We start from the raw sequence: 16,155 nt of genomic DNA on the forward strand, positions 1-16,155 counted from the left end.
TGATGTCGAGTGCCCATAACTGTTCCCGCGTAGTTGGTTAGTGTGTATAGGCCAGTAGCCAGACTTAGATCAAATACCAAGATCTCGTTAAGCGTGTTATCTTGAAGTCACCGCCGACCAGGGCCAGGCCCACCTCTCATCTGGGTGGTCTCAACCTGCCCTGTCGCTCTGCCAAAAAGATCCACACAGAGGGCCGTCGGCAAAGTATGTCCTTCCAGCCCCCAATTCATGAATCAACCGCGGGTACTCAACGAGCCGACCCGACTTTAGTCACAACATATATCATGTGTAGTAGGTATAGTATATACCCGTGATCAACACCCGACGTGATCATGACCCGATAGTATAGCATGGAAGACAAACAAGAATGTAGGGCCACTGATGATAAACTAGCATCCTATACTAAGCATTTAGGATTGCAGGTAAGGTATCAACAGTTGTAGCAGCAATGACAGGCTATGCAGCAGAATAGGATTAACGAAAAGCAGTAACCTGCTTCACTACTCTAATGCAAGCAGTAGAGAGAGATTAGGCGATATCTGGTGATCAAGGGGGGGGGGCTTTCCTGGTTGCTCTGGCAAGAGAGAGGGGTCGTCAACACCGTAGTCGATCAGGGCACCAGCAGTGGCGTAAGTCTCGTAGTCTACCGGAGAGAAGAGGGGGAAGAAACAATGAATACAATGCAAACAGATGCATAACGATGCTTGACAAGAGAAGTAGTGGTGCTAGGGGTGCCCTAACGCGGTATAAGGTGATACCGGTGAAAGGGGGAAACATCCGAGAAAATATCCCCGGTGTTTCACGTTTTCGAACGGATGAATCGGAGGGGGAAAGTTGCGTGCTCGCTATGCTAGGGATGCGTGGCGGACGAACGGGCTACGTATCCGGATTCGTCTCGTCGTTCTGAGCAACTTTCATGTACAAAGTTTTTTCATCCGAGCTACGGTTTATTTTATATTAATTTTAAAAGATTTAAATTAATTTTAGCATTTATTTAATTAATTTAATCCAACATTATCCAGAATAGTGTTTGCTGACGTCATCATGACATCAGCAGTCAACAAGGTTGACTGGTTAACCTGACCAATGGGTCCCACTGGTCAGTAATTAACCATTGCTAATTAACCTAATCAGGATTAATTAGGGGGTGGGCCCCATTGTCATTGACTAGTTAATTAACTAAGAGTAGTTAGTTTAATTAGTTATTAGATTAATTTAATTATGATTAATTAGTTTAATTAATCAAAATTAATTAAGTTAATTGATTCTTTAATTAATTAATAAATTAATTATCTATTTATTTAATTATTATTCATTTATTATTATTCTTAAACGTTCTCAGGGGGCCCCCACTGTCAGTGGCACGGGGGGCGCACGGGTTACGGGCATCGCCCGTGCGGGCGCTGGGCACCCGCCCAGGTCGACAAGGGGAAACGGCGCGGCCGCGCGGGGCGCCGGCGGCCACATCGGCGAGCGGCCGCAGCGGCGCAGGCGAGCGGCGGGGCGTCGGAGCGGGGCACCAGCGAGGGGCGAGGCCGCGGGGAAGCAGTAGCGGGCGCGCGGCAGGGGCGCTAGAGCGCGCGCGCGGCAAGATGGAGACGTGGGGCGGCGGGCGCGCGCCTGTAGTCGAGCGGCGTCGGGGGTGCTCGGTCGGGAGCAGCAGAGGGTGCGGCCGGGGACGCGGCAGCTGCGGTCGCCGGTGGCAGCGGCACGGGAGGAGAAGCAGGGGCGGCCGCGGGCGTCGCTGGGTGTGGCGTGGACGCGTCCGGACAAGGCGCGGGCGAGCACGGCCGTAGCGTGGGGATGCGGACACGCGCGGGAGGCGCGTGCAGGGCTCAGCCATGCACGGCCGGAGCGCAGCAGGGGCGGCGGTGGTTCACGCGCGGGCCAAGGCGCGCGGGGCGGCGCGGTGCAGCCGCGGTGGCAGCGCAGCAGCGCAGGCGGGTGGCGGCGTGGGCAAGCGCGGGCGCGCGCGAGCAAGCAGGGGAGCGAGCGTACGCGAGCGGGGGGCTGCGGCGACGAACGCGAGCGCGCGCGAGTGAGAGAGAGAGGGAGCGAGGCTCACAGCAGGTCGTAGGGACGGGGGCAGTGGGGGTCGAGGTGGGGAGACGGGGATGGTACGGCGGAGCGGATGCAGGCCGGCGAGGGGGTCCGGGCGTCGATGGACGATCCGGGCGGCAGCGACGGCAGGCTCCTCCCTTGACCCCGATCCAGTCGGGGGAGAGGTGGGGAGATATTTTGGAGAGAGTGGGGGAGTGTCGGTGGGGTTCGGGGGAGTGGGGGAGGTTATGGCGGCGGGGTGGGTCAGCCTGTTAGGCCCCGAGGCCATCTGGGTCGTGGCCCAGCGGGGAGGAGGGGTTCTCTTTTCCTTTTTTTGTTAGCTTTGTCCTTTCCTTTTTTTCTTTTATTTATTTCTCTTTTCTATTTTAATTCCTTTTATATATTTAGGTTTTTTAGAAAAGCATGGATTCTTCATTTGAGAAATAGTTAGGGAATATTTTCAACACATCGAACATTTTAGTTTTGACTTTTGAAAACTTTAATTGTTTTAACTTAATTCAAATTTTGAATTTGAGTCCGTTTCGAACTAACGCGAGATTATCAGCCATAACCGAGGTGACGTGGCATCATTAACGCGGGATTACTGTAGCATGACTATCCGGGCGTTACAAAACTCCTCCACTACAAGAAATCTCATCCCGAGATTTAGGAGGTAGAAGGAAACAGTGCGGGGTATTCATCACGCAGGCGGTCCTCGTGTTCCCAAGTGGCTTCATCTTCAGAGTGATGCGACCACTGGACCTTGAGGAACTTGATCGCTTTCTGACATGTGCGGCGTTCAGCTTGGTCGAGAATGCGGACCGGATGCTCTTTGTAGGAGAGGTCCTACTGCAATTCGAGCACTTCATGATCCACTGCTCGGATTGGGTCCTTGAAGCAACGGCGGAGCTGTGACACGTGGAACACATCGTGAACCTGAGAAAGGTTCGGCGGAAGCTCCAATTGATATGCCACTTTTCCACGCCTTTCGAGAATAGTGAAGGGACCGATATAGCGAGGAGCTAGCTTTCCCTTGATCCCGAAGCGGTGAGCACCCTTCATTGGTGTAACTCGAAGATAAGCCTTTTCGCCAGGTTGATAGACCATGTCTTGGTGATGACGGTCATACTGACTTTTCTGACGTGACTGAGCAGTCTTGAGATTCTCGCGAATAATGCAGACTTGTTTTTCGGCCTGTTGGATAATATCCGGACCAAAGAGTGGAAGTTCCCTAGTTTCTAACCAGTTCAGAGGGGTCCGACACTTTCGTCCATATAATACTTCAAAGGGGGACATCTTCAGGCTAGCTTGATAGCTATTATTATAAGAGAACTCAGCATATGGAAGAGATTCCTCCCATTTCTTGACGAAGGAAATTACACATGCTCGAAGCATGTCTTCGAGAACTTGGTTGACACGTTCAACCTGCCCTTGCGACTGAGGATGAAAAGCAGTACTGAACGACAGATGAGTTCCCATAGCTTCTTGGAAACTTGCCCAGAATCTTGAAGTGAATAAGCTGCCACGGTCTAAACTGATAACTAGTGGAATACCGTGAAGTGAAACAATTCTGGACATGTAGAGAGTTGCAAGCTAACTAGCAGTGATTGTTTCTTTGACCGCCAGAAAATGTGCAACTTTAGAAAGCCGGTCAATGACGACAAGAATAGCATCATTACCTTTCTGCGATTTGGGAAATCCAATGACGAAATCCATTTCAACATGGTCCCATTTCCATTCAGGAATAGAGATAGGTTGCAGAGTTCCAGCAAGCCTTTGATGCTCTGCTTTGATACGCCGGCAAACGTCACACTCAGCAACATATCGAGCAATGTCTTGCTTCATATTAGACCACCAGAATCTCCGACGGATGTCCTGGTACATCTTTGTACTACTGGGATGAATAGACAAAGGCGTATCATGAGCTTCTTTCATAACCTTTTTAGTCGGATCCAGGTTTTTCCTCGAACGTGGTACCACTAGGCGGCCTTTGAAGTACAAGGCGCCATCATCGGCGATAGTGAAGAATGAGGGCTTTCCTTCTGCTAGATGGCGTTTAATCTTATGGACTTCAGAGTCCTAACCTTGAATAGTCTTTATACCATCTACGAGATCTGGTACGACAGCCAGGGTACTTAGAGAACCCTTAGTAACAACACGAATATTCATCTTCTAAAACTCTGGGGGAGGGGGAGTAAGTGCTCCAGGAGGAACAATATGAAGGTTCAGCTTTCTAAATTCTTTGACAAGCGAGGGATGAACTTTGTGAACCTGGAGGTGGTTGCAGTAAGACTTGCGGCTCAAGGCATCAGCCATTACATTAGCCTTGTCGGGGGTATAGGATATACCCATGTCAAAGTCTACAACAGTCTCCATCCATCTCTGCTGACGGAGGTTCAGATCTGGCTGAGTAAACAGATACTTCAGACTTTGGTGGTCGGTGAAGATCTCACAACGATTACCGAGAAGGTAATGTCGCCACTGCTTTAGTGCATGAATGACAGCAGCAAGCTCGAGGTCGTGAACTGGGTAGTTTTGTTCATGAGGGCACAGTTGACGAGAGGCATAAGCAATCACTCTGCGCTCTTGCATTAGGACACAGCCTAATCCTTGACGGGAAGCGTCGCAGTAAATGACGAAGTCCTTCTTAGTATCAGGTGGAGCAAGCACTGGGGCGGAAGTCAACTTGTCTTTGAGCGCCTGGAAACTTTCCTGACACTTGTCTGTCCATTGGAACATGACGTCCTTATGCAACAGATTAGCCAGAGGCCTGGCAATCTTGGAGAAGTTCTCGACGAATCGACGGCAATAGCTGGCGAGACCGAGAAAACTTCAGACTTGCTTGACATTCTTCGGAGGAGTCTAATCGAGAATAGCCTGAACTCGTTCAGGGTTGACGGCAATACCATCCTTGGAGATGACATGCCCAAGATAGGTTACTTCGGGGAGCCAGAATTCACACTTGGAATACTTAGCATAGAGTTGGTGCTCTCGAAGCTTTTCCAGCACAAGACGAAGATGTTCAGCATGTTCTTCTTTGTTCTTGGAAAATACAAGGATATCATCCAGATAAACCACGACGAACTTGTCGAGGTAATCCATGAATATATAGTTTATCAGACGAGAGAAGGTGGCTGGAGCATTCGTTAAGCCGAATGACATGACGGTGTACTCGTATGATCCATACCGAGTCACGAAGGCAGTCTTTGGGATATCCTCTTCACGAACATGGATCTGGTGGTAACCCAACCTCAAGTCGAGTTTGGAGAACACTGATGAACCAGCCAGTTGATCATAAATATCATTGATCCGAGGAAAAGGATATTTATTCTAAATGGTAGCTTGGTTTATAGGACGGTAGTCTTGGACTAATCGGTTCGTCCCATCCTTCTTCTTAACAAAGAGAGAAGGTGCTCCCCAAGGAGAGCAACTAGGGCGAATGAAACCTTTGACAAGAGATTTGTCGATTTCCTCCTTAAGCTCAATGAGTTCATGTGGCGGCATCTTGTAGGGTCGTTTGGCTATAGGGGTGGTGCCGGGTTTCAAGTCGATGATGAATTCGACAGCTCTAGCAGGGGGAATCCCTGGAAGTTCTTCTGGGAAGACATCTTGGAATTCACGAATGACGGGAATGTTTTCAATACCCTCGAGTGGTGCAGCGTTCAATGCATTCAAGGCATAAAGCTGTGCCTCGGCGTTCTGAACTAGATGAGCTTGGTAAGCAATTATTTCATCAGAAGGGTGTAGCAGATGGACGACCTTAGTGTCGCAAACTATAGAAGCAGTATGCGCTTTCAACCAATCCATTCCCAAAATGAGGTCGATGCTACAGGACTTCAGTATGATGGGAGAGACAAGGAATTCCAGTCCTTCGATTTCAACGGGGACGTTGTTGCGAATCATGGAGGTCCGACATTGGCCCGCGGGAGTGTGTACTAATAGCGAAGTGTTCATGTCCTCACTTTTAATGCCATGCATGAATGCAAAATCCTCTGACATGAATGAATGTGATGCACCTGTATCAAATAAAACAGATGCTGGTACTGAATTTATGAGTGTACCCATCAGGGTAGCAGGCTAGTCTAGAACTTCATTGAGATCAACGTGGTTGGCATGAACACGACCATAAGACCTGGTGTCGGTGTCAAAACCAGCGGATCTCGGGTAGGGGGTCCCGAACTGCGCGTCTAAGGCGGATGGTAACAGGAGGCAGGGGACACAATGTTTGACCCAGGTTTGGGCCCTCTTGATGGAGGTAAAACCCTACGTCCTGCTTGATTTATTCTTGATGATATGGGTAGTACAAGAGTTGATCTACCACGAGATCGGAGAGGCTAAACCCTAAAAGCTAGCCTATGGTATGATTGTATGTTGTCCTATGGACTAAAACCCTCCGGTTTATATAGACACCGGAGGGGGCTAGGGTTACACAAGGTCGGTTACAAAGGAGGAGATATCCATATCCGTATTTCCTAGCTTGCCTTCCACGCCAAGTAGACTCCCATCAGGACACGAGACGAAGTCTTCAATCTTGTATCTTCATAGTCCAATAGTCCGGCCAAAGGATATAGTCCGGCTGTCCGGAGACCCCCTAATCCAGCACTCCCTCAGTAGCCCCTGAACCAGGCTTCAATGACGATGAGTCCGGCGCGCAGTGTTGTCTTCGGCATTGCAAGGCGGGTTCCTCCTCCGAATACACCACAGAAGAGTTTGAATACAAGGATAATGTCCGACCCTGCAAAATAAGTTCCACATACCACCATAGAGAGAATAATATTTCCACAAATCTAATCTGCTGACACGTTTTGGCAACATGACATCATACCATGGCCCGGTGATTAGTCGAACCGTTTTTCTTTAACCAGCCCCGCACATAACGCGAGGCGGTTTCTTGACACGTCTTGTCAAAGCAGAGATCGTGTCCCCCTTTCACGGGATTCTCATCAATACTGGCATGGGTAACCCAACCGCGCCATCAATTACGGCACTTGGGGGATAAGCGAGTTTTACTAGGCTAGTGGGGGCGCACAGTTTCGTCCGCCCTTATAAAGGGATATGGTTTAACCTTCTTCTACCCACGCCTTCTTCCTCCTTGCTCATCCATTCTCACGCACTCGAGCTCCAACGCCCAAGTCCACATCCTTCTCCTCAACCTTCTCCAAACATGTCTGGAGCGGGAGGCAAGTGGATGGCTTCCTCCATTACGGAGGGACACATCAAAAAGCTACGCGAAGCCGGATACTTAGCCGCGGATATCCGCATCAGCTGCCCGTGGCGGGGCAGATCGTCCCTACCCCGGAACCTCACGAGAGGGTAGTTTTCCTCCATCACTTCCTCCGCGGACTGGGGTTTCCCCTCCATCCATTCGTCCGCGGCCTTATGTTTTACTACGGGCTGGACTTTCATGATCTGGCCCCGAATTTCATCCTCAACATCTCGGCGTTCATCGTCGTGTGCGAGGCTTTCCTCCGCATCCGGCCCCACTTCGGTCTATGGCTGAAGACCTTCAATATCAAGCTGAAGGTGGTGGGCAGCCAACAAGTGGAATGTGGCGGAGCCATGGTGGGCAAGATGCCCAATGTTATATGGCTCGAAGGCTCCTTTGTGGAGACCATAAAGGGGTGGCAATTGGCATGGTTCTACATCACCGAGCCGCGCGACACCAACTAGGTGGCGGCCCCCGAGTTTCGATCCGGAATCCCCATGCGGCTCACTTCCTGGAAAGAGAAGGGCCTGTCTTGGGGTTCATCGGTGGAGCTGGACGGACTCCAGAAATGTATCTGGAATATGACAAGCAAGAAGCTTAAGCTTGTCAGCATAGTCCAGGTCATGCTCTTCCGCCGGATCCTCCCGTGTCAACAACGGGATTTTAACTTATGGGAGTTCAACCCGGCCCGGCACCAGACTCTAAGCGAGCTCTTCGACACGACGCACAAAGACGTCTGGAGGGTGCTGTTCAAGGGCGCCGAGGTCCCTCCCTCTCTCACCGAGGACCGTGGGCTAAGCGCGAAGCGCCCTACGAATCTGGTAAGTTCTGTACATCTGGTAGGTTATTCACTTCCCATAGCTTAACCATGTGCGGGGTCTGAGCTCCCATGCCTTTGACAGGACTGGGTGGAGGCATCGGAGCAGATCGACTGTCCGACCCCTCTGCCCGAAGACACTGCGGACGCTCTCCTGACGAAGATGCTGACTCCGTCTCCTTACAAGGTGCCGGAGAAGACCAAGAAGAAGGCCAAGGGAACCCGAAAGAGTTCCCGGTGCCAGGTGGTATCAGACTCATCATCAGATGACTCCATGACGCACTCCTCCCACGAAGACGAGGAGGAAGATGAAGATGCTCCCCCTCCAGCCGGGGGAGACAAGAAAAGGAAGGCCGCCCCAACTAGGGGGGGCGAAGGGTCCAAGAAGGGAAGGACTCTCCTTCCGGACTGCTCCACCACCGCCGCCGAAGGCGAAGACGAGTGGCTGCTCAGGGCCAAGCCCCTGGCGAAGTCGTAAGTATTCGGATACCAGCGTAACTCATAGCATACCTTTGTTGCACTGCTTCTCCTAATGCCGAATATGATTATGCAGACCGCCCCGAGCCCGTATCAACGTATCCTCGTCGGACGGCTCCTTGGACTCGTCGGATATGGATAGCGATCCACTTCCGACCGCCTCCTACCCTTGCCCTATGGACAATGCCGAGGTATTGTCTCAAGAGGCACCGGGTCGAGGGGAGACAATACCGGAGGTGCCTCAAGGCGACCTTCCGGATTCCAGGAGCAAAGGGAGTAAGGCTCCCGAGGGCTCCAAGTTCGGCCCTCAGCCGAACACCGCGCCGAAACCTCCAGTGGTTCCGGACTCGGGCAGGTGGCCTCCTTCCAAAAGGGGCAAGACGCCCGTGCCGGTGACCTCCGTCCATCCAGAGGCACCAGACAACCTGCTGGGAGCGCTTCGCGGCGCTTCCATCGACGAAGAGCACCGCACTATTATGAGTGCGGTGATCAAGAAGGTTTAGTCCGCCAAGAGCGGACTGACTAAAGCCTGTGCCAGCCTTCTAACAGGCTTTGAGGTAAGTATTTAAAATGTAGGAAAAATATTACCACATAGACAGTATCCCCTGATGCTCTGTTTGGTGTTCACAAAGAAAAGTCGAATAGAGGATCAAATAATATCTGCAGGAGTCTAATATAAGTATGTCTATATGCGTATGCAGGCTTCGCTACTGACCTCTGCCGCACTGACTGCGGAGGTCACCGCAATGAAGCAGGACCTCGAGGGGTCCGAGAAAGAGCTCGGCCTTGCCAAGAGGCAGCTCGAAGAGAACAAAGGTAAGTAATACCTTGTCTATAGATATATATATATAAAAAGATGCGATTGCGAAATGACAGGATCATCATGAATGTGCCAGGGGCTACGACCGAAGTGGCGACCCTGAAGCAAGCGTTGTCCGAGGCCGAAAACAAAGAGGACAAGGAGGGCACCGAGCGGGAAAGGCAAGAGGCACGGGTGGGCGAGGTGCAGCAAGAGCTCCAGGCTCTCGTGAAGAAACACGAGGCTTTGGAGCTTGACTCGAAGACACGAGAGTCCGAGCTTGCCACGGCCCTCGAGAGCGCTAAGAATGCCAAGGCTGAAGCCTAGAAGGCCCTCCAGGATATTGAAGCGATGAGGAAGATAGCGGCGGGTAAGGCATTCAATATGCAAAGCAAGCATGTGAGAGTAAATTACTTGTTACTTACCCAAATACGGAGCTCTCCAGGAGCATTCGCAGATTTGCCCCGCAGCGTGTCGGATGCTGCAAAGTTTTACCAGGCCGAGGAGGGAAGCTCAACGGAGAAGTTGTTCTGGTCTCAGTATACTGGGACCGAACACCCGATGCCTCTGAGCGACTAGTTGAAGCAACTGGTCGAGCTGCACAAGGCGGCCGAACAGGCCATGAAGGGCTTTATAGTCCGGATGTGGCCTGACGACGCCCTTCCCAACAGCTACTTCGGCCTGGTGAGGCGGCTTGTGGATGCCTGCCCACGGCTGGAAGTCATCAAGCGGTCCGTCTGCATCGAAGGTGCACACCAGGCTTTCGCCCGTGCGAAGGTGCACTGGGCCAAGATGGATGCCATGAAGCTGGTGAAGGAGGGGCCGCCGCAGGGCAAGGAGCATCACAACCCCGAGATGTATTATGAGGGTGTCCTGAAGGGTGCCCGTCTTGTAGCGGACGAGTGTGCGAAAGATGTAATATTTGAATAAACTTGCTCGTGTGATCCTGTATTATGAAAACTTGTTCATATGCGCTATGCAACGCTTGTTTAAATTTAAAATATTACCTTCTGTTCGGTTGTTTATCAAATCTGAGAGATGGCTAGTCGTCGGATTTTGCCCCCATGCCATGGGTGCTGGGGTGTTCGGGATAAACCTGAGCACTCTTTTTCCCATTTTTTGGTCCTTCGAGGGAGGTGCTCAGCACAACGAACAAGGAAATCGGACTATAATGCTTTATCACTCTCACTTAGCCATAGAATTCTATAATTTTAAATTTTGGCGAAGCCCCTAGTATTCGGAAGGCCGAATTTGGGGAGCTATACATGCCTTAAGCCGGACAGAGCCGACTCCTCACTCTAAGCGGCATAAGTCTTTAGGGACTCGAAACCTCTCGAACAGCGACCAGTCTCTTGCCTTATCATGACAGTCAGTTTTAGCTTTCTCTACTGAGGTGCTTAGCCCAGCAGAACTGGGGCACAATCGCAGTAGTTCTCCTAGTGCTACCTTAGCCGATAGAGCGGAACGTAAGGTACCAAAACATGGGAGCCGGGCAAACCCAACTATTGACCCAAGACATGATTCGGAGTTGATGCATATAATGCTATAAGTTCGGGGTGCCGCACTATCGAAAGTGTTTGGACTTCTAACGCTGTATTATGGGGTACGTTTAAGCCCCTGGTGTATTGGTCGTACCAGAGTGTACGGGTGCTGAATGTCATGATGAACATATATGTATATATAAAAAAGAAGAATAGAGAATGCGATAATATGCTAGTGCTATGCATTGTTTATTCAAAAAGGTGCGTTAAAGCAAAATGATACAAGTAGTGCGATAAGCAAAAAGGTGGGACTATTTGACATGTCCCTTCCAAGGGCAAGCTGAGGAATGTTATTGAAAGCAGGTATTTCACTCATTATCAGAGACCACCTGGGAATTCCATGATGCGACGTAGCTTTCTGCCTCCTTGGTTGTTGTATCGTGTGTCCAGCAAACATACTGCCGGACGGTGTTTCCAGAGAGTAAAGTCTTGAAAGAGAGAAAAAATAATAAGGCGGGAAGCCCCTAGTGCGGTTGAGCCGCATCTTGGGGCGTGCCGCAGTCGTACCCCCCTCCCCACCTGTGCCCATGGTATTTTCAATGTGTAATTATGTACGCGGGGCACAGATTTAGCCGTTTGGCTGGGACTGGGGTGGGGGACGCATTGCTATGCGAGCTCGGAACGTGCCAGGCGGTCTTGTTGCCGATTACTCCGGGTGCGCTTGAAGGTGCCCGGGTCTTAAATCGCCGAACTGGTGGATTGCCTTGAGAGGCTGCTTTGCGCTTCTGCTGCGGGGGCCGTAGTGTGCTCCTTCGTGTGGAGAGAGCGCTTTGTGTTTCCATTGACTGTGATGACCCCCCGAGGTCCTGGCATCTTGATCTTGAGATATGCATAATGCGGTACCGCATTGATTCTGGAAAATGCGGCTCGCCCGAGCAGTGCATGATAGCCACTACGGAACGGGACTATATCGAAGATTAACTCCTCGCTTCGGAAGTTATCCGGGGATCCGAAGACCACTTCCAGTGTGACTGAGCCTGTGCAATGGGCCTCTACACCTGGTATGATGCCTTTAAAGGTCATTTTTGTGGGTTTGATCCTTGAGGGGTCTATACCCATTTTGCGCACTGTGTCCTAGTAGAGAAGGTTCAGGCTGTTGCCGCCATCCATAAGGACTCGAGTGAGGTGAAATCCGTCAATGATTGGGTCTAGGACCAGTGTGGCAAATCCGCCATGACGGATACTAGTGGGGTGGTCCCTGCGACCGAAGGTGAACGCACAAGAGGACCATGGGTTGAACTTCTGCTCCCTCTTGGGGATGTGGGTTGCGTATATCATGTTCACCGTCCGCACTTGTGGGGGGAACCTCTTCTGTTCTCCGGTGTTCGGCTGCCGGGGCTCCTCCTCGTCATCGCTATGTGACCCCTTATCTTTGTTTTCAGCATTTAACTTGTTGGCATGCTTGAACACCCAACAATCCCTGTTGGTGTGGTTGGCTGGCTTGTCGGGGGTGCCGTGTATTTGACACGAGCGATCGAGTATACGGTCCAAACTGGACGGGCCCGGAGTGCTTCTTTTGAATGGCTTTTTCCGCTGACCGGGTTTAGAGCCTTTGAATTCGGCATTGACTCTTGTATCCTCGGTATTGTCGCTGTTAATGCGGCTCTTATGTTTGTTGCGACGTGACCTGCCGTTGCCGTCCTTGGTATCCGAAGTACCATGGTTCTTTGATATGTTATTGCTGCGAGCCAGCCAGCTGTCCTCTCCCGCACAAAAGTGGGTCATGAGTGTCTTGAGGGCTGCCATAGATTTCGGCTTTTCCTGGCCAAGGTGTCGGGTGAGCCATTCGTCACGGATGTTGTGCTTAAAAGCTGCTAGGGCCTCTGCATCCGGACAGTCGACGATTTGATTTTTCTTTGTTAGGAACCGTGTCCAGAATTGCCTGGCCGATTCCTCTGGCTGCTGAATTATGTGGCTCAAGTCATCGGCATCTGGTGGTCGCACATAAGTGCCCTGAAAGTTGTCGAGGAATGCGGCTTCCAGATCTTCCCAACAACCAATGGACTCTGCTGGCAAGCTGTTGAGCCAATGCCGAGCTGGTCCTTTGAGTTTGAGTGGGAGGTATTTGATGGCGTGTAGGTCATCACCGCGGGCCATGTGGATGTGCAGGAGGAAATCCTCGATCCATACCGCAGGATCTGTTGTGCCGTCGTATGATTCTATATTTACGAGTTTGAAACCCTCTGGGATTTGATGATCCATTACTTCATCTGTGAAGCATAAGGGGTGTGCGGCGCCTCTGTACTGGGCTATACCGCGACGCAGCTCAAATGAGTCTTGCCCGCTGTGTTCGGCCCGACCAGACTTACTTTTATTGTATCCGGCATGACGATTATCGTCTCCCATAGTGGCGCGCCCTCGTGATCCGTAGATCGATCTTGCATGTTTTGCTTTGTCCTCCAATACATCTCGTAGGTCTAGTTCCCCATGCCTTAACATTTTTATGTGAGTGGCGTCGGAGTGTAGGCTGAGCTTTTGGCTGAAATGCCTCTCTGTCACGGCCACGAGGTGGCCGGTCAGCCGCATCATATGCTAGAGATGTGGGTTTGAGTGCTTCCTCCTCCAGTCGGGGTAGCAACCTGCACTTTGGGTAACTCTTGGAGGGGCGTTCGAGTTTATATTCCTCGGCCACAAGGACTTCAGTCCATCTGTCAGTTAGCAAATCTTGATCAGCTTGAAGCTGTTGTTGCTTTTTCTTAAGGCTATTTGCCATGGCTATAAGCCGGCGCTTGAAGCGCTCTTGTTCGACGGGGTCCCCAGGTACGACGAATTCGTCATCGTCGAGGCTTGCCTCGTCTTCGGAGGGAGGCATGTAATTATCATCCTCCGCCTCTCCATCTGCCGCTCTCTCGGGAGGGCTGGCTTCTCCATCTTCCTGCACTAAATCTTGCTGGAGGGGATTGTGGTCGTCTTCGGCACTGTCTGGAGTGTTATTATCTCCTGTGTTGGGGTCACCGCTTTTGCTTTGGCGAGACTTAGAGCGGCGCCACTGACGTCGGCGCTTGGGATGCTTCTTGGAGGGGTCATCCTCCGCTGTCTCATCGCCATTGCCTTCTTTGGGTGTGTCCACCATGTATATATCATATGATGAGGTGGTTGTCCAGTGCCCTGTGGGCAGTGGTTCCTCTTCGCCCCCCGCATCATTGTCCATACCGTCGATGTCTTCGGAGTCGAAGTCGAGCATGTCGGTTAAGTCATCGACAGTGGCTACTAAATGGGTGGTGGGTGGGCGGCGAATTTCTTCGTCATCCGCATCCCAATCCTGCCGGACATAGTTCGGCCAGGACTCTCCTGACAAGGAGAGAGACCTTAAGGAGTTCAGTATGTCGCCGAAGGGCGAGTGCTGAAAGATATCCGCGGAGGTAAACTCCATGATCGGCGCCCAGTCGGATTCGATAGGCACGGGCGCAGGCGGTTCGGAGTTCGTGGCCGGGGAGGAATCCAGTAGTTCGGCGTCACGGCTCCCGTGAAGGGTAAGGTCGATCCTCGGCTCGATCGCCGCTGAGAGTATGGCCTCCGTGGCGGGGTCTATCCACCCGTCCATGGATGGCGCGATTGGCTCCGAATTGAGGGTAGGAGCGGTTGCCGGTGCGATCTCCTGAACACTGTCTGATGGCAGAGCTAAATCATGCTCATCGAGGCCGTGTGGCGCACTCGGCAAGGGCTTGAATCCGTCGAAGATCAAGTCTCCGCGGATGTCGGTCGTGTAGTTTAAGTTTCCAAACCTGACCTGGTGGCCAGGGGCGTAACTTTCGATCTGCTCCAGATGGCCAAGCGAGTTGGCCCGCAGTGCGAAGCCGCCGAATACAAAGATCTGTCCGGGGAGAAAAGTCTCACCCTGGACTGCATCGCTATCAATGATTGAAGGAGCCATCAAGCCTAATGGCGACGACACAGAGGAACTCTCAATGAAAGCACCAATGTCGGTGTCAAAACCGGCGGATCTCGGGTAGGGGGTCCCGAACTGTGTGTCTAAGGCAGATGGTAATAGGAGGCAGGGGACACGATGTTTGACCCAGGTTTGGTCCCTCTTGATGGAGGTAAAACCCTATGTCCTGCTTGATTTATTCTTGATGATATGGATAGTACAAGAGTTCATCTACCACGAGATCAGAGAGGCTATACCCTAAAAGCTAGCCTATGGTATGATTGTATGTTGTCCTACGGACTAAAACCCTCCGGTTTATATAGACACCGGAGGGGGCTAGGGTTACACAAGGTCGGTTACAAAGGAGGAGATATCCATATCCGTATTGCCTAGCTTGCCTTCCGCGCCAAGTAGAGTCCCATCCAGACACAAGACGAAGTCTTCAATCTTGTATCTTCATAGTCCAACAGTTCGGCCAAAGGATATAGTCCGGCTGTCCGGAGACCCCCTAATCCAGGACTCCCTCACCTGGCATTGTTGTTGCGAGGCTGGTTGCTTCCACGGCCAGCTGCAGGAAGGGCCAGTTGATTCTGGTACTGAAAGCAGTTCCTGGCGAGGTGACCTGGTTGGCCACACTTGTAGCACAGACCATTATTGGGAGTGGGAACAGGAGCTCGGGGTCGTGGAGCTGGAAGCCTCGGCTGCCTAGTTGGTGGGGGAGGCAGACGTGATACGGCATAGGACTGTCTTGGAGCCGGTGCAGTTGGCTGGTACATGTTGTTGGGAATCCATATCCTACGCTTCTGCGAGGACGGGCCCGAAGATGAGCCCGTGTCACGGTTGCGCCTGTGAGAGCTCTCGTGTTCCTGCAGACCAGTTTCAACATTGATGGCCTTGTTCACCAGGGTGGCGAAATCAGCAAAGTCATGCACTAGAAGTGTGAGCTTGATGTCGGCTTGAAGGCCATCACGAAACTTCTCCTATCTGCGTGCATCAGTTGCAATGTCTTCTTCAGCATAGCGGGACAAGTCAAGAAATTCCCGCTGAGAAGCTTCAACAGTTTTGTTGCCCTGGGTGAGGTTGCGGAACTCACGCTTCTTACGGTCCATGACTCCCTGAGGAATGAAGCGAGCACGGAAAGCATCTTGGAAGTCTGGCCAGGTGATGAGTGTTCCAACTGGCAGTGTACATCTGTGGCTATCCCACCATTGAGCAGCGGGTCCTTTCAGGAAGAAAGAAGCAAAGGTGACATAGCTGGCAGGGGCTACATCAGCAGACTCCATCTCATAGGTGATGTCACGGAGCCAGTCATCAGCATCCAAAGGCTGAGTTGAGCTGCGGTACACAGTTGGGTTGAGGCGCATGAAATCTTGCAGAGTCACTTGGGTTGGCTGCTGGTTCATATTA

This window comes from Triticum urartu, chromosome 5A (assembly GCF_056163025.1).
Source record: "Triticum urartu cultivar PI428250 chromosome 5A, HENAU_Tu73, whole genome shotgun sequence".
NCBI classification, from domain to species: domain Eukaryota; kingdom Viridiplantae; phylum Streptophyta; class Magnoliopsida; order Poales; family Poaceae; genus Triticum; species Triticum urartu.